Source organism: Lolium rigidum, chromosome 3 (genome assembly GCF_022539505.1).
Source record: "Lolium rigidum isolate FL_2022 chromosome 3, APGP_CSIRO_Lrig_0.1, whole genome shotgun sequence".
Classification (NCBI taxonomy): domain Eukaryota; kingdom Viridiplantae; phylum Streptophyta; class Magnoliopsida; order Poales; family Poaceae; genus Lolium; species Lolium rigidum.
In genome coordinates, this window is record NC_061510.1 from 170371844 (window position 1) to 170395542 (window position 23699).

General features: G+C 47.1%; 2 long non-coding RNA genes across 2 annotated transcripts; both read right to left on the reverse strand.

The window, feature by feature from the left end:
* Positions 1 to 20795: 20795 nt before the first annotated feature.
* Positions 20796 to 21765, reverse strand: LOC124698633. The gene is made up of 3 exons (XR_007001029.1): positions 21349 to 21765; positions 21085 to 21215; positions 20796 to 20992 (listed from the first exon to the last, which is right to left on the reverse strand). It is a non-coding gene; the product is annotated as an uncharacterized LOC124698633 (long non-coding RNA).
* A 53-nt stretch (positions 21766 to 21818) lies between these two features.
* On the reverse strand, positions 21819 to 22655 carry LOC124698634. Its single transcript, XR_007001030.1, has 3 exons — positions 22634 to 22655; positions 22049 to 22200; positions 21819 to 21955 (listed from the first exon to the last, which is right to left on the reverse strand). It is a non-coding gene; the product is annotated as an uncharacterized LOC124698634 (long non-coding RNA).
* Positions 22656 to 23699: the final 1044 nt, after the last annotated feature.

The window sequence follows — 23699 nt, forward strand, 5'->3', positions numbered from 1 at the left end:
CGATCTTCTCCTTCCTGAAGTTGTCGGATTTTCCGAAGACGACGTTCAGGTAAACTTTGCCAAGAGAGTACGCCGGCGAAGTAGGGAGAATTCCATGGAAACAGGTGTCAGAATCCTCTAGCATTTTCATGGTGATCCCCATACTTTTGATTGTGTCGACGAATATCAGGTTTAGCCCGCTTCCACCATCCATGAAAACTTTTCTCATCTTGAAGCCCCCGATTTGTGCCTCGACTACTAGGGCAGCGTGTCCTGGTTTTGGTATGGTCATCGGGTGATCTGCTCGGCTGAACGTAATGTTCTGAGATGACTACTCGACATACTCAGGGATGTTTGCCATGATACTTTCTGCCAGATTGACTTCTCGGGTAAGCTTCTTCATTTCTCTTCTAGAGACACCCGTTCTATGGATCATGCTCATCTGCCCACGTGGTGGTGGAAACGCCTCGTTGGGTTGATGAGGCTGCGCCTGCTGGACCTGGTGCTGCGGTGGTGGTGGTGGTGGTGGTGGCGGTTGCTGCGGCTGCTGCTGCATGAGCTCCTGCATTTCAATGAACTGTCTACAATCTCTGAGCAGGTGGCTTGACTTTACTTTGTTATCCTTGGAGTCGGTGTACGAGTGCGAGTAGCAGGGAGCGTTTATCTGTTCGGCGTAGGGTAACTTGGGAGTCCTCTGTGGTCGTGGTTTGTAGTTACCACGGTTTCCAGAGTTGTTCCGATTGCCATCCTGCCGATCGTCTCGTTTGTCGTCATACCAATCATCCTGTCGATCAGAGTATCCTGCGGCTACTAGGTTGTCGTCGTAACTGCGGTTTTTCCTCTTCCTATGGCGGTCCCTTCGTCCACCCGAGTCGTGCTTCGGCCGGTCGTCGTCTTCGTCGTCACTGCGCTGTCGCGGCTTCCGTACGTTGTCCTCGCCATCAGCCCAGCTGTTGGCGATTTCAATTAACTTGGTTATGGTTTTTGGTTTTTTGCGCCCGAGTTCCTCTATGTAGCTTTCTCGTCGGATGCCATCGCTGAAGGCGTCGATTGCTCTGTCGACGGAAACATCTTCGGCGGCATTTAAGAGCTTGGTGAATCTCCCGATGTATGCGCGCATTGATTCCTTCTGCTTCTGCTGGCAATGCCGTAATTCCTCAATCCCGACGGGTCTTTTGTACGTTGTTTGGAAATTGGCGACAAAAGCGTCTACTAGATCGTCCCATGACTTGATGGAACCCTTCGGCAGGCCTCTTAACCAAGCTCGTGCTGAATCCTTCAGGTAAAGCTGCAAGCATTGCATCGCTGCTATCTGATTTCCTTTGTGCAGAATCACAGTCTGCAAATAGTCGTCTATCCAGGACCTCGGCTCCTGCCGTCCATCGTATTTGGCAGCGTCATAAGGGGTAGGTTTGAACTTTCTAGGTGGTATCACCTCGCGGATTTTGTAGCTTAAACAATCGCCCCCCCCCTTAGTTCGTCGTCGTTCTCCTGGCTCTCATCCGAAGAATCACTGTCATATTCCTCCCTAGCGGCGCGTCGCCACCTTGCTTTGTCGATTCTGCTTTGGGTGATTTCGTCTCGAGCATCTCTCGCATGGTGCTTAGAGCCGCTGGCCTGTAGCGTGGTCTTTTCCTTCCGCGGGACTAGGTTGTCTCCCAATATTGCGAGACTTTCTAGGGCACCTCGGTGAGCTTGGGCCATAGATCCTTCAGGACGCTGATTGATGAGGTACGTTGCGAGATTGGCGGTTGCTCCTGCGACGGTTTTTGGCCGCGGCATGCCCGCGGTGTCCGTGGTCATAAAAGACTTGGTCAGATTCGACGTTATTTCTCTGGCATCATCCTCCGAGAGTCTGGATAACCTTGATCGGTGCTTGTCTGCCCCTTGAGTGCTTCGAGAGGCGCTTCCTCGCGAGCCTCTCCGTCGTTCACTAGATTGGTCTGCAGCAGATAGGCGTCTCTCGAGGGTGGCTTGTTCTTTCGAAAGGCGCTCCCGGTTTTTCTCCAATATAGAGCGATAAGCGTTGAGGGTTCCAACCGAGGTTCCTGCGGGGAGCGGTGTGTTGTTAAGCACGGCTGCCTTGGCTGCTGCCCACTCCTCCTCTGCGATGGTGTAATCGCTGTTATTGTTACTGGCACTGTTTGCAAAACTTGCTGCTCTGCTGGAGCGAGGGGTGTGATGTTCGTCTCCCCTGTTCCTTGTGTTTCCCGTGTTGTTGGCGACATAAACCTGGTGGTGTGCCGTTCTTCGGGTGGTGCCTCGGACGATGCTGTCGACACTGTCCTCTCCTGAGGAGTACTGGGCATTGCAGATGAACGGTGTGTCGCTTGATCCTAACCCGTGTCTGGTATCGCAGTTCAAGCAGTAGTACGAGGTCATCTCCGAAGATGTGGAATCGTCAGACCCAACCGACATGGGAGACGTCGAACGAGGAGTCGATGGTGCGGGTGAATTCGTTGAGTCCGTCAGACCAGCCGAAAGGTCGACTCATGATGACGTGCTTGGACCTATCGACCTGGAGGCGAGCGGTTCCAGCAGTCGAAGGACTCCCTCCGAGTTAACGTTGTAGTGGACGCTGCCGAAGGTCATCTCCATGTTTCCTTGTAGATCAGAAAAGGTCGAGCGAGACGAGTCGCTGTGCGGGGTGAATTCACAGGAGCCGAATCGAATCGGGCTTCCCAGAATTGGTGATGATGGTGTCGATGAAGCTGCCGATGACATGACTGGATCTGCCGATGACTTGCCTGGTGCCGACAGAGCTTCCACGAACGGCGCCAATTGTCGAGGGTACTCCTCGGCAATGCCCTCCGATTGGGGCTTAGGGTTGATGGAATCCTGTAAGCAGACACGAGACATCGGTTCACAGACAAGCGGGGAGAGCGATTTACCCACGTTCGGGGCCCTCGATGAGGTAAAACCCTTACGTCCTGCCTGTCTAATCTTGATTATGAATATATTGGGTTACAATGGGGTGCCGAAGGGTTCGTCTGAGATCTTGTCGAGAGGCTAAGTGCTGCGGCGACCTAGCTCTAGACTTCTGGTGGCTATGATTGCTAAGATTGATCGTGTCCCTCGGCAGCCCCTCTCCTGGCCTTTATATAGGAGGCCAGGTCTCAAGAGGTCTAACCGAGTACGACTAGTTTTACAATAGTTCTAAATCCAAACTTTCCTTGTTCGTCTCCTTCCTTGTCTTGCCCGCCAAGGAACCTTCTGGTGCGCCATCCAAGTGGCCCGCCTTGCCTTCAAGTGCCTTCATGGGCCTCCAACTAGATTGTATAGGGTAGGGCAATGTCGGTTACCCGAAGGGTAATGCCCACGTCACTGATCCTTGGAAATTCCACTGCGCAACAGTTAAAAGTATCCTAAAGTACTTGAGAAGGACTAAGGATATGTTCCTAGTTTATGAAGGTGAGGGGGAACTCGGTGTAAAGGGTTACACGGATGCGAGTTGCTTTACTGACTCGGACGATTATCATTCACAATCTAGCAACGTGTTCATTATGAACTAAGGTTCTGTGAGCCGGAAGAGTTCCAAGCAAAATACGGCAGCCGCATCTACAACAGAAGATGAGTATATTGATTCCTTGGAGGCAGCAAGGGAAGCAGTTTGCATTAGGAACTTCTCGATTGATCTTGGTGTAGTTCAGGGTGCGTTCAATCCGTTAGACATGTATTGTGAAAAACAATGGTGCTATAACACATGACAAGGAACCTAGACAACACCAGAAGAACAAACATATACGCATGTGGTACCACCTTATTCACCAATTTGTGGATGAAGGTGATATCAAGGTATGCAAAGTACACATAAATGCAAACATTGCAGACCCGTTGACAAAGCAGCTGCCACAGCCTAAGCATGACACGCACACCAGAGCGATGGACATTAGATGCCTAGACATGTGATGTCCCATAGCGATTGACTCTAATGCAGGTGGGAGGCTGTTGGAAATATGCGCTAGAGGCAATCATGGCTGATGTATTTCCTAATGTATTCATAAAGTAAAGTTGTCCTTTTATGAACTCTTATAGGTATCCTCGAATACTTGATTCGGTTGTGGAACTTCATATTTATGTTATTCATACTAAATTATCTTTAGTCGTCGAGGTTGTGTTGGACACACGACTTAGACTAATGTGCAAGTCGGCTAGTGAGTCGGTACCACTTTTCATGGGCATGGTGATGCTAATATGACTTTAACAGACTCAGTTAAAGTGTTTAGCGAGTTAGCCTGATCCAGTTTGAGGTGCAACAAGCAATTCATTATTTGCAAGTCTTAATCAATGTAATCCTTAGACCCGAGTTGATCGCATGGTCCGAGTTGTGTCTTGGATTCTGTAACAAGGCGGTTATAAAGGCGAGTACGGGTCAATTGAGAAACAAGCTGCGTGAGATGGATTACCAAGATGGGATTTTGCCCCTCCGAATGAAGAGATATTCTTTGGGCCCTCTCAGATGATATGAGTCAGAAAGCATGGCTATGCTGACTCGATCAAGTATTAACCGAAGCGATCATCTAAGAGTTAGTCGAATGAATCACATATCACAGATCGAGATGATAGTTAACCTATTAAAAGGATGCCGTCACTTTCCTATAGCTTGACAATGTAATCATGATGCAAAAGGGACTTGGTTGCATTGAAAGGTTAGTCGTCATGACTCATGACTCAATGGCACTTGGGAGTCAACACGGTCTGCTAGGAACCGCTACGGACTAATCAATTGCGAGTTAGACTCCAATCGTGTCTAAGTCTCCATGAGCCTGTAGGGTCACAAACTTAAGACATAGCAACAAGTCAGTTATGATTCAGCTAAAATGGAGTCGTTCGATTCGGACTCGAGCCGGACCAAGATTGGGTCAGTGAGTTAGACTCACGATGGAAGGAATAGGGCCCAAGTGAGTTGGCTGCAAGTGTTGTGAAGCCCACACTCACTCCCTATATAAAGTAGGGAGAGAGTTGCCGAAAGGGCACACTTAGACCATTCCATGAGTCGGAAATCTTAGCCCCATTCAGTCTAGCTGCCGTATTGGATCTAGCAGTCCACCTTCAGTGCTCCTCCGCGTACGTGTTGATACCGGCAGAGGTGTTGCCCGTGTGATGCTCCAAGGTGGAGGGTATCACGGATTAGGGGGGTTGTTCGTGGGATTGTACCAGATCATACTGCAGTGCGCCAAAGCGCTTCACCAAGTTCTTCACCTGCGCATCTAGTGGTAATCCCCGTAGCCTTCTACCTCAGCTAGTTCTTGGGAGCACCGCGTAGGAAAAGTTTTTGTTTTCTCTGCATTCCCCCAACAGGTTGTTAGTGCCAGAACTGAAGAGACATCTCTAATCATATTAGCATTTCAAAAGAATATATGCATAAGAAAAAGTTGTGTTGGAAGATTGTAGCCGGAAAGAACAAGACTTTTTTATGGTACCTTACTGACGATACACTAGTGATATCATGGAAAGGAATGTGCAAAATGCTGAGGTTTGTTTTGTTGATATGTTTTCCGGGATGCCACACATTGAACCTTTTAATAGTTCTGATAAAGAGCATGATCTTGAACAAAGAGAAATTCTCCACACCAACATGATCATCTGAGAGAAGAATCTGTATTACAGTGAAGATAAAACATACAGTCTATGATGAGAGTGCTCAAGTGCAAGAGTTTGAGCATGGACATGCTTTCCATTAACATGGAATTGAAATAAGAAATACTAAAATATGGTTTAGAAATTTCCAACACCTTTTTTCTCCAAAGGATGACAAGAAAGATTAAAAGCCATATGGAGTTGGCCTAGCTGCAAATTGAGCATATGACTCAATTAGAAACATGCCACCACTGCTCATTGTTAGAGGGGACAACAATATGCACACTTGCATACCTAGGAGGGACAACAAGTTGGTTACTAGTACAATTATTCAAGAGAAATAATTTTAAGAGATCAAGGATAATCTAGGTTGGAAGATACAAGATATGAAGGAGGAAGTGGTGGAAGATTTGTGTGTGGATGTTACTGAATCTAAATGCAAGAGAGAAAATAAGTTGGTCATGGAGAGGAGGATTATTAATTGAACAAATGGATATATTTTTAGAGTATTTGACTATCATCTTAAACTGGTTAGAAGCAATCCTGGGAGCATAGTACCAATGAATTTAAATCTTATGCAAATGATAGGTCTGTGTTTGAAAGAATGCATGTCTGCCTAGATGGATGCAAAAAAGTTTTTGTAGGTGGTCGTGGGAGAATAGTTGGCCTTGATGGGTGTTTCCCGAAAGGTGTAGTTAGTGGAAAACTATGGTGCGCTATTGGCGAGATGTCCAAATAACCAGATGTACCCAATTGCATGGGCTTCAGTGGAAGTGCAATGTTATGACAACAAGGTTAGGTTTTTGTCACTTCTTTAGAAGGACATACAGATAAATAACCATTGTGATGGATGGGTTATTATATCACATTAGTAGAAGGTCCACATCAAGGTAGTCAATGAGATAATCCCAGAAGCATAACACCAAATGTGTGCAAGGCATATATAGTATATATTAAGTTGCGTAGCATCCGATTTGCTACAAAAAAATTTAGCCCCTCAGCGGCTTTTTGGCTGCGACACGTAAGATTTCCACCTTCTGGATCCTCCTTACTTGATGTCCATGTCGTTTCGTGGTCTGCTTGTGTGCCTGGTCCCTTCTGACATGTGTGCTCGTGTTGTGACGTGGCGTGGGTTGTCATTTTCCTCACACTCGCACGGCTATTTGTTCTTCTTACTTCCCTCCAATGGACGCGCAAGCACCGCCTGCACCTCTGCCATGTGGGTCTCTCATGTGCACCGACTCCTTAGCTAGGTGAGAATGTCCGCCCCGTGGGGCCGTAACATGCTGGCGGCTCGTGTCCCTTGGACAGGTTTTGACTCCGGGCCATGCTGATCTTCGGAGCGGTTCGTGTGTTGGCGCGGTCTTCTTCTGTTGTGAGTTCACGTGAGCCGTATGGCCTGGCTTGGTTTATCACTTCTCCAGACTGCATCGTGTTACTTATCGGATTATTCGCACGGTTCTCGCGATGGGTTCTTCCCAACTAGTTTTTTTTGTATTAGTTCACATGTTCTATCTAGCTTGGTGTGTTGCCTGCATGGAATTCATGGGGTGACATGTCATCGTTCCACAACGCGTGTATACATGTGTCGTCTTGCATGTTGGGTACATCGACATGTTAGCCATCTTGTTGCGTACTATGTGACATCATCTGTGCTATGTTGCTATCTAAAGGACACTTGCCTTCCACGTGGTGCTTTCTGTCTACCTATTTCTTGTCTGCGCATGCCCTGCGTGCTGCTGTTATCACCAGAATTTGACCGGATCAGAGGTGGGCCGCGATTGGAAGATGGGCTTGAAGAATATACATAGAAGGAATACATGAATCGGCCTTATATGCAAAGTTTGGGCTAGTTTGCCCGTGTATCTGTACCATAGTAGGATACGTGTCGGTTAGATAGAGTTTGGGCTCGTGCCCGGTTGGGATTATTCCCACATTAGAAAGTCTACGGACTATAAATATGTATCTAGGGTTTATGAAATAAACAACAATCACGTTCACCACAAACCAATCCAGGCGCATCGCCAACTCCCTTGTCTCGAGGGTTTCTTCCGGGTAAGCACCATGCTACCTAGATCGCATCTTGCGATCTAGGCAGCACACGTTTATTCGTCGTTCATGTGTTGCTCGTGCTGAAGCCTTTTTGATGGCGAGCAACGTAGTTATCATAGATGTTTTAGGGTTAGCATTGTTCATCGTATCATATGCTATCGTCGTGCGACCCTTAGGCATCTAGCCGTCCTTACACCTATCTTGGGTGTAAGGGCGGCATCCCGCTTGATCATTGTTTAGTAGATCCGATCCGTTATGATTGCTCCTTGTTCTTCAAGGATTAGTTTAATATCTGCATAGTTAGGCCTTACAAACGGGTTGAAGGATCCGAGTGGCGCGTAGGGTGTAGTTTGCTAGCCCTAGACAGGATGTTCCGAGGATCAACTTCGTGTTGGTTTTTAGGCCTTGTCTAGGGTCGGTTTACGATCACCGTGCGTGGCCGCCGAGCTCAATCACGAGTAGGATGTTCCGATTATGCGGTGAAAACCCTAAATCGTAGTAGGTCGTTTTAGCTGTATTTTGATCAAGCAGGACCACCATCCGATCGTACACCTCGTACGCATCATGGGTGGATCGGCTCCTTGAGCCGATTCACGGGACAACCCGAGAGCCGATCGAGGCTCGTATTTAATGTTTACGTGTATGCCATGCAGGAAACTAAGCGAGGCATCATCCAACACCTTCCCGACCGGGTATAGGTCGGGTGGCACGCCATTGCACCAGGCATCGGACGTGCGTGCCGAGGCTTTGCGGGCCGTCGCTCGGAGGGACCAGGGCCGGCCGCAGTCCCGGGAGCCTCCCGGCTCTCTTGTGTTGCCCGTCGCTGCCCGCCGGTGGGTTTCGACCGCAACACATTCGGCACGCCCGGTGGGACCATCTTCGACATCAACCGCATCGCCATCTACATCCGAGATGGCGGAAGGCACTCCGATCAAGTACGAGGATCCGACCGACGAGCTCAAGAAGAAGCATGGCGAGATCAAGGCAGTCCTCGAAGCCGACCTCATCGGCTCTTTTCACAGAACCCGCTCACATGGCATCGGGTGGAAAGGGTTCTCACCTGAAGCGCGCTCGATGGAGTGGACCTGTCCACCCCGTCGGAAGAACGCACCAGGTCGCTGCGTCGGGAGATTAACTTCATGGTGGCTCATTCGCTGCACCGCCATTCCGAGAGCACTGGTGAACACTTTGGAGCGTGTCGCTCTGCGCGTGATCCGGAAATCATGAGCCATCAATACTCTCCGTCGGGACCAGCTCCGGGGACTCACCAAGGAGAGATGCCACTCCAGATCCCGTCCACCGCTGCCGTTTGCGTTGGCAGCACCAGAAGTGCCGAGTTCATCGGCATACGTCGTCTACAAGATCGGTGGTGACCCTAGTGACTACCAATTCTTGCATGAGGCGCCCAAGGAGATCCCTCACGGATACACGTGCGCATACGTGTCGAGCTGCGATGACTCGGGCACTCTCGAACCGAGGCCGCAACAGCAGGGACTTCCGGAACAGCAGGAGGAACTTCGGGAACAGAGCTTGAGAAGCAGACGTGGCTAGCTAAGCATGCCACCCCGACAAACCTCCAGAGCTCAGCTCCTGCAGTTGGCTCAGAGCTGGAAAAGCAGGCATGGCTGGCTAAGTATGCCACCCCGGCAAATCTTCAAAGTTCGATGCCTGCAGCCATCACCGCGGATCAGATCTGTACAATCCTGAAAGATCAGTTCGGCATGATGCCGAAAAGGAGGACAATCGGCTATTCCAAGCCGTACCCCAACGAGTACGAGTTGATCCCGCTACCACCCAAATATCGGCTCCCGATTTCACCAAGTTTAATGGATCGGATGGTTCCGGCTCCATCGAGCATGTGAGCCGATATTTGGCACAGCTGGGCACGATCTCAGCATCGGACGAGCTGCGCGTGAGGTTCTTCGCACAGTCCCTCACAGGATCGGCTTTCAGGTGGTACACATCGCTGCCACCAGACTCAATCCGGACTTGGAAGCAGTTGGAAGAGCAGTTCCACGTGCAGTATCACTCAGAGGCTTCCGAGGCTGGCATTGCCGATCTAGCGCAAGTACGACAGAAACGCGGGGAAACAGTGTCAGAATACGTCCAGCGCTTCAGGACCGTTAGGAACCGATGCTATTCGGTTCATGTGACTGAAAAAGAAGCAGTCGAGTTGGCGGTGGTGGGCCTCTCATCATCGTTCAAGGACGTGGCCTCCCAAGCAGACTACCCTTCACTAGCCAACATGGTGCAGAAGCTGTCAGCATATGAACAGCGCCACCCAGATGTTTACCAGGATAAATTCAAGCGTGCGGTGGTCCTGGTTGAGGCAGATGAAGATGAAGGTGCTGCGGGAGATCAAGAGGTAGCAGTGGCTGAATGGACTCGGGGGCAAGCCCCGTGTCCTGTAAATGGGTTAAGCCACAAGGTCCTCCAAAAGGGTTTGACTTCGACGTGACCAAAGCTGAGCAGATTTTCGACCTCTTACTCAAGGAGAAGCAGCTAAAGTTACCCGAAGGCCACAAGATCCCCACGGTGCAGGAGCTGAACGGAAAGCCATACTGCAAGTGGCATAACACGTTCACCCACGCCACCAACGACTGCAGGGTGTGGCATCAGCAGGTCCAAATGGCGATAGAACAAGGGCGTCTAATTTTCAGCCAGTACGCCATGAAGGTCGACACACACCCCTTCCCCGCCGATAACATGGTGGAGTGCACTTACCATGGAGGGTGCCAGCCAGGATTCTCGTGCAATATCAACATGGTAGGGCCTGGGCACCACTCTGGTAAGGACGGAGACGAGGGCAGCTGCTCTCATAACGAGGACAAGGAAGGAGCCGTTCCACGCGATCGGCCCCGACACCTCCCAAAAATCTATGGACGAATGTTGCGAAACCTTCCTTGAGCGATTCAATCAACAGGGAGGCCGATCCCAGCAATCGGCCAAGATGATCCTCGCCATACGTTCTGCCTGTGTTCAACGTCGATCTAATGGGCAGCGGTTTTACGTCGGCTGATGAGCTGGGAGAAGTCAACATTGGTCCTAACGGAGCCGACGTTCGGATACGGTGCCTTAGCTAACTACGAGGCCGATATCCGCGATTACACGGCAGATTCGGCTCGGGGGGGCACCTAGTCAGAGGAACATGTGCGATACATGCGCAGTGAAATATTGGGGGCCGATGAAAAGATTGGCCAGTAAAAAAAAATCAGTACATATAAAAAGCCGATGCACGGCCGTCGACTTCAGAATGTAAAAAGCCGATGCACGGCCATCGACCTTAGACAAACAAGTTCAGTGAAACAAGTCCAGCGAAACATTCATCAGTTTGCACAAAGAGGCTCTACTGAAGAAAAGCGTCGAGGGCGTGAAGGGCTTCGGCACGGATTCGATCCACCTCGGCGATCTCAGCCTCGTCGTCCTCGTCTCTGCCCGTCACCAGCTGATCGCTCGGGGCACGAATTTCAGCCGGATCGGTCTTCGGATCGGGCCGTGAGGCCTTTTGCTTCCTCTTGAGAGCGAGCAATGAGGGTTTCCTTGTCTTGGATAAGTTGTTTGGTCTCCCTGACCCTCTTTTCAAGGTCCTCCAGTTCCTTGCGCAAGATCTCGAGTTCGGCACTGTTGGTAGAAGTATCGGTTTTGGTGTCCAAAGCGGCCTTCTTCTCGTTGAGCCGTTGGCATTTCTCTGCAATATCGGCTCTCAACGAGAGCTGGGCGCGGCGAAGAGTGATTCTTTGACGAGCCAACTGCACCCTTGACCTGAAAACCGACAAAGTCACAGCCGGCCAAAGCTTAACCTGCAACATCACCGGGAGATGGGGCTGGATGTCTTCGAGGATGCCTTTGACTGCCTCAGGGTTTTCGACCAGGGTTTCGACCGAGGAGGAGAGCAAAACCTTGAGACGCTGGAGCGGGCCATGGACCGCGCTAGGATTTGGCTCTTCACCTGCTTTGGAAGTAGCTGGCTCGATGGAGTCGGGATCGAACGTCAGCAAGCTCGAAAGATCACAGCCCTGACAGACGAACAAGAGCAGTATGAGCATACCACAAAGGAAAAGGGTGGGCCCGAGAAAGTGGAGCGTACCTCTCCCAAAGAAGGAAGGGCAGCCGATGTTGTGACAATCGGCTTTTCGGTGGACTGGGCCAGGTTAGCCACTTGGTCAGCCACGCTCGGCGAGGTGGTTAGGCCGAGCGTGGCGGATGGCATCGGTACCTCTTCAACGTCCCCGCTAGAGGTCCCATTAGTCTGCAAAAGAAATGGTGAGCCGATCCAATTAGCAACGGGATGGTATGGAATATGAGCAGTTGAGGGAATTACATTTGAAACTTCCTGGCTCGGCGAGGAAACTCGTGGGTCTTTGCGGGCCCTTTTGACGCATCGACGCTTCACGCGTAACCCCATTTTGATCGGAGCTTGGAGATCAGTAGGCTCGGGAGTCGACCTTTTCCTAGAAGCCGACGCTGGCGAGTCCGTTTGGCTCTGTGTGGTGGATCTCTCAGAATCGCCCGGGGTAGAGTCCTTTGGGCTGGACTGTGCTTCTTCACTGGAGTTCTCTTCAGTGGAAGTCTGAAAGGAGAAGTACAGCCATGTTACAAAAGACTAGTGAAGACAAATGAATTTGGTCGAGGCACGAGTCAGCTTACATGCAAGCTTGCCTGGACAGGGGCTTTGCGCTTCAGGGTTTTTCTGGCAGCTACTTTCCTCACTGCCTTCCTCGCCTGGGTTGAGGCTCGGGGGCAAGCCGACCCCGAGGATGCTTTACTCTTCGGAGCCGATTTCGGAGAAATCGGCCGGCTCACATTTGACCTTCTTCAAGGGCGGTGAGCTCGACGAAGAGAACCACCGGGGCTGGTGGAAGGAACTTGAAGGGGGAGCCATCGGCTTGCGTGGGCTCTGGGCCATCCTGTTGCTGCCAAGAAATAGAGTCAGGTTACGGACAATCATCATAAGCCATGACAAGTAATTTATGTGAAATGGTACCTGGTGTGCCGGGACGTCATCGTCGGCATCAAGTTGCTTCAGCAATGGTCCTAGAGCTCTTCTGAAGGCGTGGGTCTTCCACATGGACCACCAAGTCTCGAAACCGTCGGTAGTAGTGGTGAAGCAGAGGTTATGAGGAATTGGAATGGCCAGAGCATCAAAGAAGGTATAGCACCTTTGGCCAGTGAGAATGTCAGGCAGTTCAGCTCTGCTTGCTGTCAGGTGGTGGAGGAAGAATGTGGAGGCACTTGCCTGAGACCAAGCTGCCGGGCTACTACCACCGGTTGGTAAGACTCATAACCAGGCTTAATGATCCTGTTTGAGGTACTCATACCAACCGGGAGAAAGCAAGGACGGATCATGATAGAGTACAAGTGCCGAGTGCTAGCATCATCGGCAAGGCTGTCTAATCGGAAAGAGACTGGGTTTTCAAAGTTTTCCGATTCAGTATAGGGAAACAATAGGGGGTTGTCCAGGCCTTGGAAGAAAATCTTGAACCACTCTGCTGCTTCCTTGGGGATCAATCTGCTGCCTGGGAGACTATACAGAGCTTGACCATAGCTAATGCATCGAATATCCTTCCCATTTGCATCTGGGAAGGTACATGTGGCCAAGGACGGGAAGTTTGGGATCTGGTTTTGGAAGTACAGCTGAGCCCATAACTGAATAAACCACCAGGGGCCTCCTGTTTTAACTGTCTTTTGGGAGAACAGTTTGACAGACATCAGTTGAAGAGATCGATAGACCTCTCCAAGGAGCAGCTTTCCGAGGCCAAGTTGAGTACCTTTGGCGAGCTCGTAAGCCAGGGAAAGGTAATTCTTGGTTGGGGCAAGTGAAGGGCCACAGAATATGAAGTGTTCCAGCCAGAAGTTCAGGAAGGCTGTGTGCTCTCTTTTCGTTACGGGGCCTTTGGTTTTCATATAACGCCCGAGGTAGGCGCCCCAACTTGTACACTCTGTTTTAGAGGAAAGGGTGAAAGGGACCTTTGGCAATTTAAAGGCGAGAGGGGCTTGGGGATGCAATGTCCGGGCTCGTGATCATGGCCACGTCCAACAGAGTTGGTGTCATGGGGCCATGGCCGAACATGAAGCAGTTCAGTGCATCAGACCAAAAGTAGCCGATGGTTTTCAGGATGTTCTCGTTCTTTTCAAGAGGAGATAGTGATAATGATAAGACATCGGCTATCCCTATCGTGTCCCAGGTAGCATAGTGTGTTTTAGACACTCTACTGTACCATGCCACCCAACCTTCGGGAGGATTAGGCCAGGCTCGCAGGAAGTTGGCCCAGGAAGTCAGATCTAAATTCTGATTCACGAAGGGGATTCTATTGGCCTCGCATGAGATTAGGTGAGCGGGACTCTCGGAAGAACGGGGGCCAAGACACATAGAGTTTGGGAGAGAAGGATGCGGCAGCAGGATGTCTGAAACCTAAAATTGATAATGGAATAGGACATTAATTCAGGTGTTTGCTGTTTACTCCTAACATTGATTCGAATGGCGAGGAGGCTGTTGAGGATTACCTTCAGACCGGAGACCATGGCGTTGGCGTTGGATGATTCCGCCATTTGATGCGCTGAGGAATTGGGACGGCGCGGCTGAGATCTGAGATTCGTGGGGCTGCTTGGGCGGCGATTTGGGGATCTGAGTTTGCTTTCTCAGATGGAGGTCGCAGGTTACCGTTTGGGGGAGCAGTTAGGTTGGCCTTACTTTTGTTTTATCGTAGAGGCTGATGTGATACCATCGGCTCTTTTGGGGAGTTCTTGACTTTGACTATCGGCAAAGTTAAATGAAAACACTCCTTCATTTTAAGAAGGATTCTTTAGATTGGTGATAAAGGCGAGGCGACATGATGAAAGACTCTGCAGCGGTTCTGCTCTGCCACGACATGACCCGACGAAAGGAAAGCATAATGATTTTGGAGATGTCATTTCCAAAACCAGGGGGCATGTGTTATCACCAGAATTTGACCGGATCAGAGGTGGGCCGCGATTGGAAGATGGGCTTGAAGAATATACATAGAAGGAATACATGAATCGGCCTTATATGCAAAGTTTGGGCTAGTTTGCCCGTGTATCTGTACCATAGTAGGATACGTGTCGGTTAGATAGAGTTTGGGCTCGTGCCCGGTTGGGATTATTCCCACATTAGAAAGTCTACGGACTATAAATATGTATCTAGGGTTTATGAAATAAACAACAATCACGTTCACCACAAACCAATCCAGGCGCATCGCCAACTCCCTTGTCTCGAGGGTTTCTTCCGGGTAAGCACCATGCTGCCTAGATCGCATCTTGCGATCTAGGCAGCACACGTTATTCGTCGTTCATGCGTTGCTCGTGCTGAAGCCTTTTTGATGGCGAGCAACGTAGTTATCATAGATGTTTTAGGGTTAGCATTGTTCATCGTATCATATGCTATCGTCGTGCGACCCTTAGGCATCTAGCCGTCCTTACACCTATCTTGGGTGTAAGGGCGGCACCCCGCTTGATCATTGTTTAGTAGATCCGATCCGTTATGATTGCTCCTTGTTCTTCAAGGATTAGTTTAATATCTGCATAGTTAGGCCTTACAAACGGGGTGAAGGATCCAGTGGCGCGTAGGGTGTAGTTTGCTAGCCCTAGACAGGATGTTCCGAGGATCAACTTCGTGTTGGTTTTTAGGCCTTGTCTAGGGTCGGTTTACGATCACCGTGCGTGGCCGCCAGGCTCAATCACGAGTAGGATGTTCCGATTATGCGGTGAAAACCCTAAATCGTAGTAGGTCGTTTTAGCTTTATTTTGATCAAGCAGGACCACCATCTGATCGTACACCTCGTACGCATCATGGGTGGATCGGCTCCTTGAGCCGATTCACAGGACAACCTGAGAGCCGATCGAGGCTCGTATTTAATGTTTACGTGTATGCCATGCAGGAAACTAAGCGAGGCATCATCCAACACCTTCCTGACCAGGTATAGGTCAGGTGGCACGCCCTTGCACCAGCATCGGACGTGCGTGCCGAGGCTTTGCGGGACGTCGCTCGGAGGGACCAGGGCCAGCCGCAGTCCTGGGAGCCTCCCGGCTCTACTGTGTTGCCCGTCGCTGCCCGCCGGTGGGTTTCTGACCGCAACAGCTGCATAAGCCTCTTCCCTTTTTTGTTTTCTCCTCTTTCTTCTCTTTCTAAGCGTGCTACATTATCCTCATTGGTTCGTCATGGTGCAATGCTCATTTGGTGGTGCTTGCCGGCTGGTTCGGTCATCGGTGATGGGAGGCCATATTTTTCAGTGCGGAAGGCTGCCTCTTTTATTTTGAGTGATTTGTCATTTCTACGTAGGTGTGGCTCCATCGTTGTTGCTGTAGCATGAATTGCTCACTGTTGCTGACCGTGCTGCACTTTTCCATGGATGCATTCAATCGGTTATATTCACATGCATGTCTCCTGCTCGGAAAGCATGTGTTTGTATCATGTTTCTTTTACGTGAATGTGTCTTCAGTTCATGAGGTATGTTTCTGTATGTTATTTTAATTTTCATGTTATGTTGGTTGCTTTCAAGTTGCTCTTGATGCACGAGTAATTAACCGTGATCTACGGTTAACCTGAGTTCCATACATTGCTTTGTGTACGCTACACAAGTCTTTCCGTGTTAGCCGACGAGTGGTTTGGTGCCACACATATTTGTTCGTGTGGAAGGTGACCTCCTTTATTTGGAGTGATCTACCATTTCTACGCGGATGTGGTTCTGCCATTGTTGTTGCAGTATGTGTTGCTCGCCGTTGCTAGCCATGATTCTCTTCAACATGTTTCTGTGTTCGGTTGGTTATATTCGCATGTAAATCTCCTGTCGGGAAACCATAGTTGGTGTCATGTTTGTTCTCTGTGGGACGTGTGGTTCTCTACTGTTTCTTAGCACCCATTGTGCATGCACGAGGTATGTTTCTGTCTGGAATTTTTCGCTTTCGTGTTCACTTAGTATCTTTTGAGTTGTTGTTCATGCATGGGCAGTCGTGTTTTGCAGCGAGACTGGCATCCATTCATTATTTTGCGTACTCTATAAAGATCTTTCTGCATTAGTCGATGAGTGGTTTGGTGTCTCGTGTAATTGTTCATGCAGCAGGCAGATTCCTTTTTTGAACCGATCAGCCATTTCTATGTGGGCGTGTGATACCCACAAGTGTAGGGGATAATTGAAATCTTTGATGTGTAAGTTTTAGCATCGATCCCACGAGGAGCTAAAGGTTTAAGTATTTTATTATCTCAAATTAGACTTCACTATTCTAATTATGTATGCACTAAACAAACTAAATAAACAAGGATGATTGCTTTGGAGAGGTTTAAAACTGAAAGTAAAAGTTTAAGAAAGTAAATGCTCTTTTAAGATAAAGCTCAATACTCTTTTAGCAAAAGGTCAAGCTTGGTTGTGTTCTTATATGAGACAAGCGTTCCCAAGAACGACATATACTTGATGGCATAAAGATTTCTACTCCACCATGGTAATTTGTTAACTCTTATTCTCATCGGATGGAGCCTAAAATAGGTGCATCCACAAGCATGAGCAAACACCCCCTAATGATTGGCCCATAAACCAATTACATGTGCCAAATATGGATTCATTAAGACATAAATGTCCAACCATTTCTTTAAGTTCTAAGGTTCCCGATCATATAAAACCCTAATGCAACTCTAAAGATCTGGACAAGCTAGGTTTTATCATCTCCTGCCATCCATACTCCTTCTCATTACACTAAGGAGAATCGCTATGAGCCCATATAGGTGAAGTAACACACAATCGATGTTTGTGTGTTACTGTCATAGAACTGCATGAAAATTAAAAAACTTGACCAAATACTCATGGAATACTACATAAAAATCATAGCCAATCCATCTTATGCCCCCGGGAATATGGGGAACTACTCACAACCCGAGCAATTACAACGATGAGAGGATTGATGAAGTTGTTTGAGAAAGAGGTGCAACTGCGAGGTGATGAAGGCCACAACACCCACGTCCAAGGAGGCGCCAATGCAGCAGCTCGCCGGCGGTGGCTCCCCATGCTTGCGACCCTAGGGGGTAGAGGCCCCTTGGCCCCCCTTCTTCCTTGGTGATGGTGCATCAATGGAAGAGCTTCTCCTCTTCCTTGGAGTCTACCAAGGGAGGAATTTTCATGGCTTTGGCTTGGTGTTCCAAAATATAAGGTTTCCCCTCAGTATATGTAGAGGTGGAGATGTAATCTAGACCATGACATTGACGCCCCTTCGATCCATGGGATCTTGGGAACCTCTAAAATGTTTCTAGGCCTTCCTTATGTCCCAAGTAGTCCAACAAACCGACCGTGGGTTGAATCCATCAAGTATGCAAAGAGTTATGATCAATCCCGTCACAAACTTTCACATTCCCAAAACTTCATCTGGACTCTTCGGTAATCCGGTAATCCTGGACCATCAGTCGCATCCGAACTTGGTTATGTCTATAACAAAGCCCAGAAAATTCAACTAATTTGTAGTTTAAATTTTTTTATTTGATTTCATCTTCGAGGCGAGGGTGATCTTTAAAACTGTTATGACAGATTTCAAAAAACTCCGAATTTCACCATAATGAGGGATCTCCTTTCATATTTGTGCAATTTCTACACAACAAAGTGTAAAACAAAAATTTGGCACTTTTAGAACTATTAGTAGGTTAGTACCAATAATGAAGTTCCTAAATATTATGAATTTTAACACAATAAACTACTCCCTCCGATTCAAATTAATAGACTCCATTTTATCTAGATATAGATGTATCTAGTTAACAAACGCATCTAGGTACATCTGTATCTAGAAAAAGTGGACAATTAATTTGAATCGAAGGGAGTACAAAGAACATGTATGCATTTTGCATGGGTGTGGTTCCACCGTTGTTGCTTTAGGATGCGTTGCTCATCGTTGCTAACCGCGCTGCTCATGGTGATGATATTTTCATGCATGTCTCTTGTCGTGCAAGCTTGGTCTGCGTTGGTTTTCGTTTCCTGCGGAACATGTGGTTCTGTCTTGTTTATTTGCGGTGATATCTTTATACGAAGTATGTTTATGCCTGACATTTTCGTTTTTGTGATCTCTTGGTTGCATTAAAGGTGTTGTTTATGCACGGGCGGCCGTGATCTACATCGAACCCGGGTTTCTATCATTTTTGGGCTTGACCTTTATGTGTTAACTGGTGATCGGTTTGGTTCCTCGATGTCGTTGCAGCCAATGGAAGATCTGGAAGGCACGGGTTGATGTTTTTGCGTGGGTGTGTTTCTTCCGTTGCTGCATTGGCATGCGGTTGCCGCCGGTGTGTGGCTGGTACGATGGCCGTGCTGCTCTTAGCCGTGGTGCGTATGATTCTCTCATGTTTCTTTGCACCGCCGTTTCTTATTCCTGCAGTGGAATGCGTAGTGAAGGGGTTGAGGAGGCATCGTGTGGAGTGGCTTATGTGATTCAGCGGTGGTTTGAATATCCTTGCCCGCTACCGCTTCCAGAGGTTGATGCGTGCAAACACACCTTCTTCTCCTGATCGTACGTCCTAGGGATCGAGAGGTGTGATGTTTTTCATCTCTACTAGGAGGCAGTGGCGCGGCGGCACGCCGCGCCTGTGCAGTTGAAACATAGTACTCTTGGTAGATATAATTAGCTTATAATACTAATATTTTAAGATTGAAGAAACTCGGTCGCTCACCGATTTAGTAAAATGGAGCGACGTCCGCGGGTTAGAATTAGAGGAGAGGGCCATCCAACACGATTGTGGAGACCCATAGACCAAATTGAGGTGGTTGGACCATCGTTGATTCGTCTAGTCATTGGCGCTTAGTTGTGCCACCATCTAGGAGTTGCTCGAGAGGTATGAGTACAGACTTTGGTCGAGCTGTCCAGAGAACGTTGACGTATTTCGGCACTTGGTTGTGGGGCGCCGACGGCTCTGAGATACAGGGAAGACGGTGACATCATCCAAGGAGAACATATCGATTGCTTGGGATTTTTCTTTACTTTTTTCATATGAGATTGCACGATTATGATTTGCAAATGCGTGGAACTTCTTTTCCACCAGAGTGTGTTCCGCTTAGTAATTTGCTAAGCGCACAATTAACGCTAGATTAGATCTATCGTGACAATTATATTTCGTTGACCGGAGCCGATCAGATGGTGTAGGTTGTGTTATGTGCATACATAAAAAATAAATTATTTACTTATTTAATAGAAAAAGAATATTTGCTTGTTTATCTTGGTCACGTTTGACATGATTTAACTTTTAAAATAATATAAAAACTCTGTTCATTGCAACGGAGTAGCAAAGATTATTGAAATGGGACACTGGATTATTTTTGTCCTGAGTCCGGCTCTGTTGTCAGTTGCCAGGTGGAAGATAACTGCGGGCGGTGGCTTACACGCGGAGCTTCTTTTCTATCGTTAGTTAATGGTAAGTTGTGATATGTGGAGCTCTGGTTCTCTATTTCTACGTTGAATGCCACATGGAGAGAGAGAGCGGCGAGGCATAGCAATGGGTGTCGCCGTGTCGGAGGGGCTCCGATGCGTGTGGGGAGAATCTGCGTCTGGATGGCGCGGTTGCCCAGGAGGAGGGGCAACAAAGATATGGGGGTAGTGGTAAATTGGAGCGAAGCGGGGCAATGGGGAGGCCGGAGGTTGATTCAAGAGGCTGTGCAGGATGGCACATCTACTTTTCGCTGCCGGCGCCGCTACTCCGTTGCTACTTCTCCTGATGTCCTCTAATGGTACTCCTCCTACACGCATGCATCTGGTTGTCTGTCCTCTAATAGTACTGCTCTTTCTGCTTCAGCGGCACATGATGTGGGAGAGGATTCTTTCACTGTGTGAGCGGCAGATGGAGAAAGGGGATGAGATGTGGGAGCTAGGAGGTGTGCTCGAGTGAAACGACAGAAAATTTTAGGGAGGAGGTCTCAGCATGGAGAGCAGTACGCCAGTACATAGAAGCACTCGATAGGACTTGAGCAAGTGCGGATTGAGCTGACAGTTCCTGGTATGTTCCTCCATGTGTGGTTAATGTGACATAATATATGTTGGAATTCATACGAACTGTATTCTTGTACACTGTTAATAGCCGTTTAGTTGTTCTGTGCAGATTTGAGTCAAAATTAAAGAACTGCCACCGTAAAGTAACCCCCCTGGAACAATAAAAAAAAGCCTTATAAAAACAGAAAATAGGAAGATCAGACTTTGATATATTTTATTTATGGACTGCTTCAGACTATATGGCTTTTCCATCCAAATCGAGTACATAAAATAGAGCAGTGCAACGGCAATTAGATAAGCAAACACAGATAGAACAGTACAATACTTCAGAGCAAGGCACGTAAACTTTCTGGGCATGAAAAACTTGAGCATAAAACGGACCAACAAACTTCATTCTTTCAACAGAGAGTGGACCCTGGATAAAAAGAGCAATTAAAGAAGAAATTAATCAACTGAACAAAAAGTGTACATGTATCAAATAATGCAAGAGTTCCAGAGAACAAATACTCGCACAAAGAAACGCCATTTCCCAAGCACCAGGGTTTATCATCTTTATCAGTCTTTTTTCAGTGCTCCTTCCAGATTGCATGCCCAAAACGTAGGGCATGCTTTGTTGGGAGCTCCCACTCATGCATAAGCTTCATCAGTATATGGAAAATTTAGAATTTTGATACTTGTTAACATGGTATAAAGAATTCATATTTTCTGAAGATATGGTCCATGCAATTAACAAACCTTAGTGGATTCAGAAGACACATCCTTGCACTTTACCTTACTTCCTGACCATAGCTTCCCTAGTTTCCTCCATTATCCGCTAGTACCTGACTCCTTTCCATACACAAAAGTGGTACATATTATTTAAGTGAAGCACTAACAGTAGCCCTTCGACTGATCAAATCGCAAGTGTTGTAAAAAATAGACAGAGCATCAATATACAGAGAAGATGATTAATTAAGAAAGCCATAGATTCCACACAGAATCAGAACATACATACTTCTCGTGCCAAGAAAAAACATTCGCATTGGAACAAACAGTACACTAATGGTAATCGCCTCAGCTGGTCGAAGTGCAAGTGTTTTAGAAAAAAACAATTTATTAGAACAGAGAGAAGGCAAATAATTAAAAGTAACATATGTGTATCTTACACTTGAGGTCATAGAATGTACATGTACCTGAAGTAGAAAAACAGGATGTTCATTTTGTCACAAACAGAAACCTATCTGTTGATATACTATGTTTCTAATTTCAGATATTTCCTCATCTTTTTCATCTTTTGTACGCCGCGTGGTGCTGGTCACACTTGTTGAGGCAAAAGGTAAATACGACAATATAATAAGTAAAATTCTTCTTTATAGCATTGCAACTTTGCCAAAAGAGCCTGCAAAAAAATGTAGCAGCAACGTATCATCTTTCGCCATGCAAAATTTATTCTTTGCAAAGAATCTGAACTGCTGTAAATGGAATAACTTACAATTCATACAGGAAAAGAACACTTGCTGCATCATCTTTAGCCTAGATAGTCAAAAGAGCAGCCGGAAGCTTCTTGGTCAAACTCCCCACAAGATCTTGCATGTTGCCATCTCTTATCTCTAATTCTTGAGTGAGCTTAAGGTGATTCGCTATCTGAGTAAGCACCAAAAGTGAACAAAAAGAGTATATTATGTGCCAAATTTCAAGCTTGACTCTTGTTGTATAGCCAAAAAAGTTGGAAACTAAAAATTCAAGAAATAACATGACCTCATGCCTTCGGTGTATTGGGAATATATATCTAACAACCAATCTAGGAGGGGAACATATGAAACAAAAGACATACAAAGGAGTACCATGTCTATATTACTTTGAATTTGTTATGCAATAAACTTTCATAAGAACACATCGCTACCGATACAGTAATCAAAATTCATGGCTTGAAGATGAAAGCTACAAAATAAGAATCAATCACTTCAAAATGTCAGAACCATATACTCAACTGAAAAATCATCTGAAAAGAGCTTGAAACAGTATACATAAATAAAATTAACACTCAAAGAAGCCATGAAGTTTGTAACTGTTATACCTGCATCATGATTGAGAGAAATGTCGCCACTCTGCCACGCCCAGAAACCAGTAGATGGCGCAATGCTCCCAGCAGGAGCGAGCGATGCCGCTCTCAGCGCAAGGGGGTGCCAAAACCACAGCCAATGGCAAGCAGCAACTATTACCTGCCGAAAGCACAATGTCTGATTAACGTACTCAGAAAGAACTTTCTCTAAGGAAGCTTAGAGACATATTGTCTGTATTAGAAGACATAAACATATCAAAAACAACTTCTTTGTGTATCTCTATCCATACAAAGGTGAACCATCCAGCACACTTTCCTTGCTCTAGAATAGTGTACACTTGAAGTAGATCTGCACCATTATAAATAGTGATTTTATCTGAAAAGCAGAGGGCAACTTCCTGGTTATTAATTTAATCAACTGCTAACTTCTTAATTACCAACTCCAAACTGAAAAGCATATCCAAAAAAGTATGAAGAACACATATGCTTATTCAGCCTTATCCAACAAAAAAAAGTATACTTATTGAGGAACAAAGAAGTAGTTGTATATGTGATACAGATGAGCATTCTAATAAGCTAGTGTCAGGAACTCTAATACCAATCTTACCTGGGATTGGTATTATTAGTATAGTGTATAATGTTTCGAACGCACAATGCATGTAAAATCAGATGGATCGTCCATTGCCCTTGTTTCTTGATCAATATATTCAAGTGCACCGTATGGAGATAATGCTTGCCCCACAACAGCATTCGTCTACATCTGTAGCGGTAAAATTTTCAGAGTGAACCCAAGAGCTCTGACTTTGCAGATACTGTGGAGGATTATTACCCATCAAAGGCCAACCAACAGATGAACCCTGCCCATCGATTAAAGAGAAAGGTCCAGGAACAATTGAACAGTTCACATGCAAAGCTGAAAGAAATACAAAAGATGAAAAGAATCGAAACAAATCAGGAGACCACAAAAAGTAGAAAAAATAAGAAACATCTCTTTTTTTCGAACAAATAAGAAGCATCTCATACTGCTTAACTTATTTGTCCTATCAATGTACATTTCCGAAAGATATTTATGCTCCTGGAA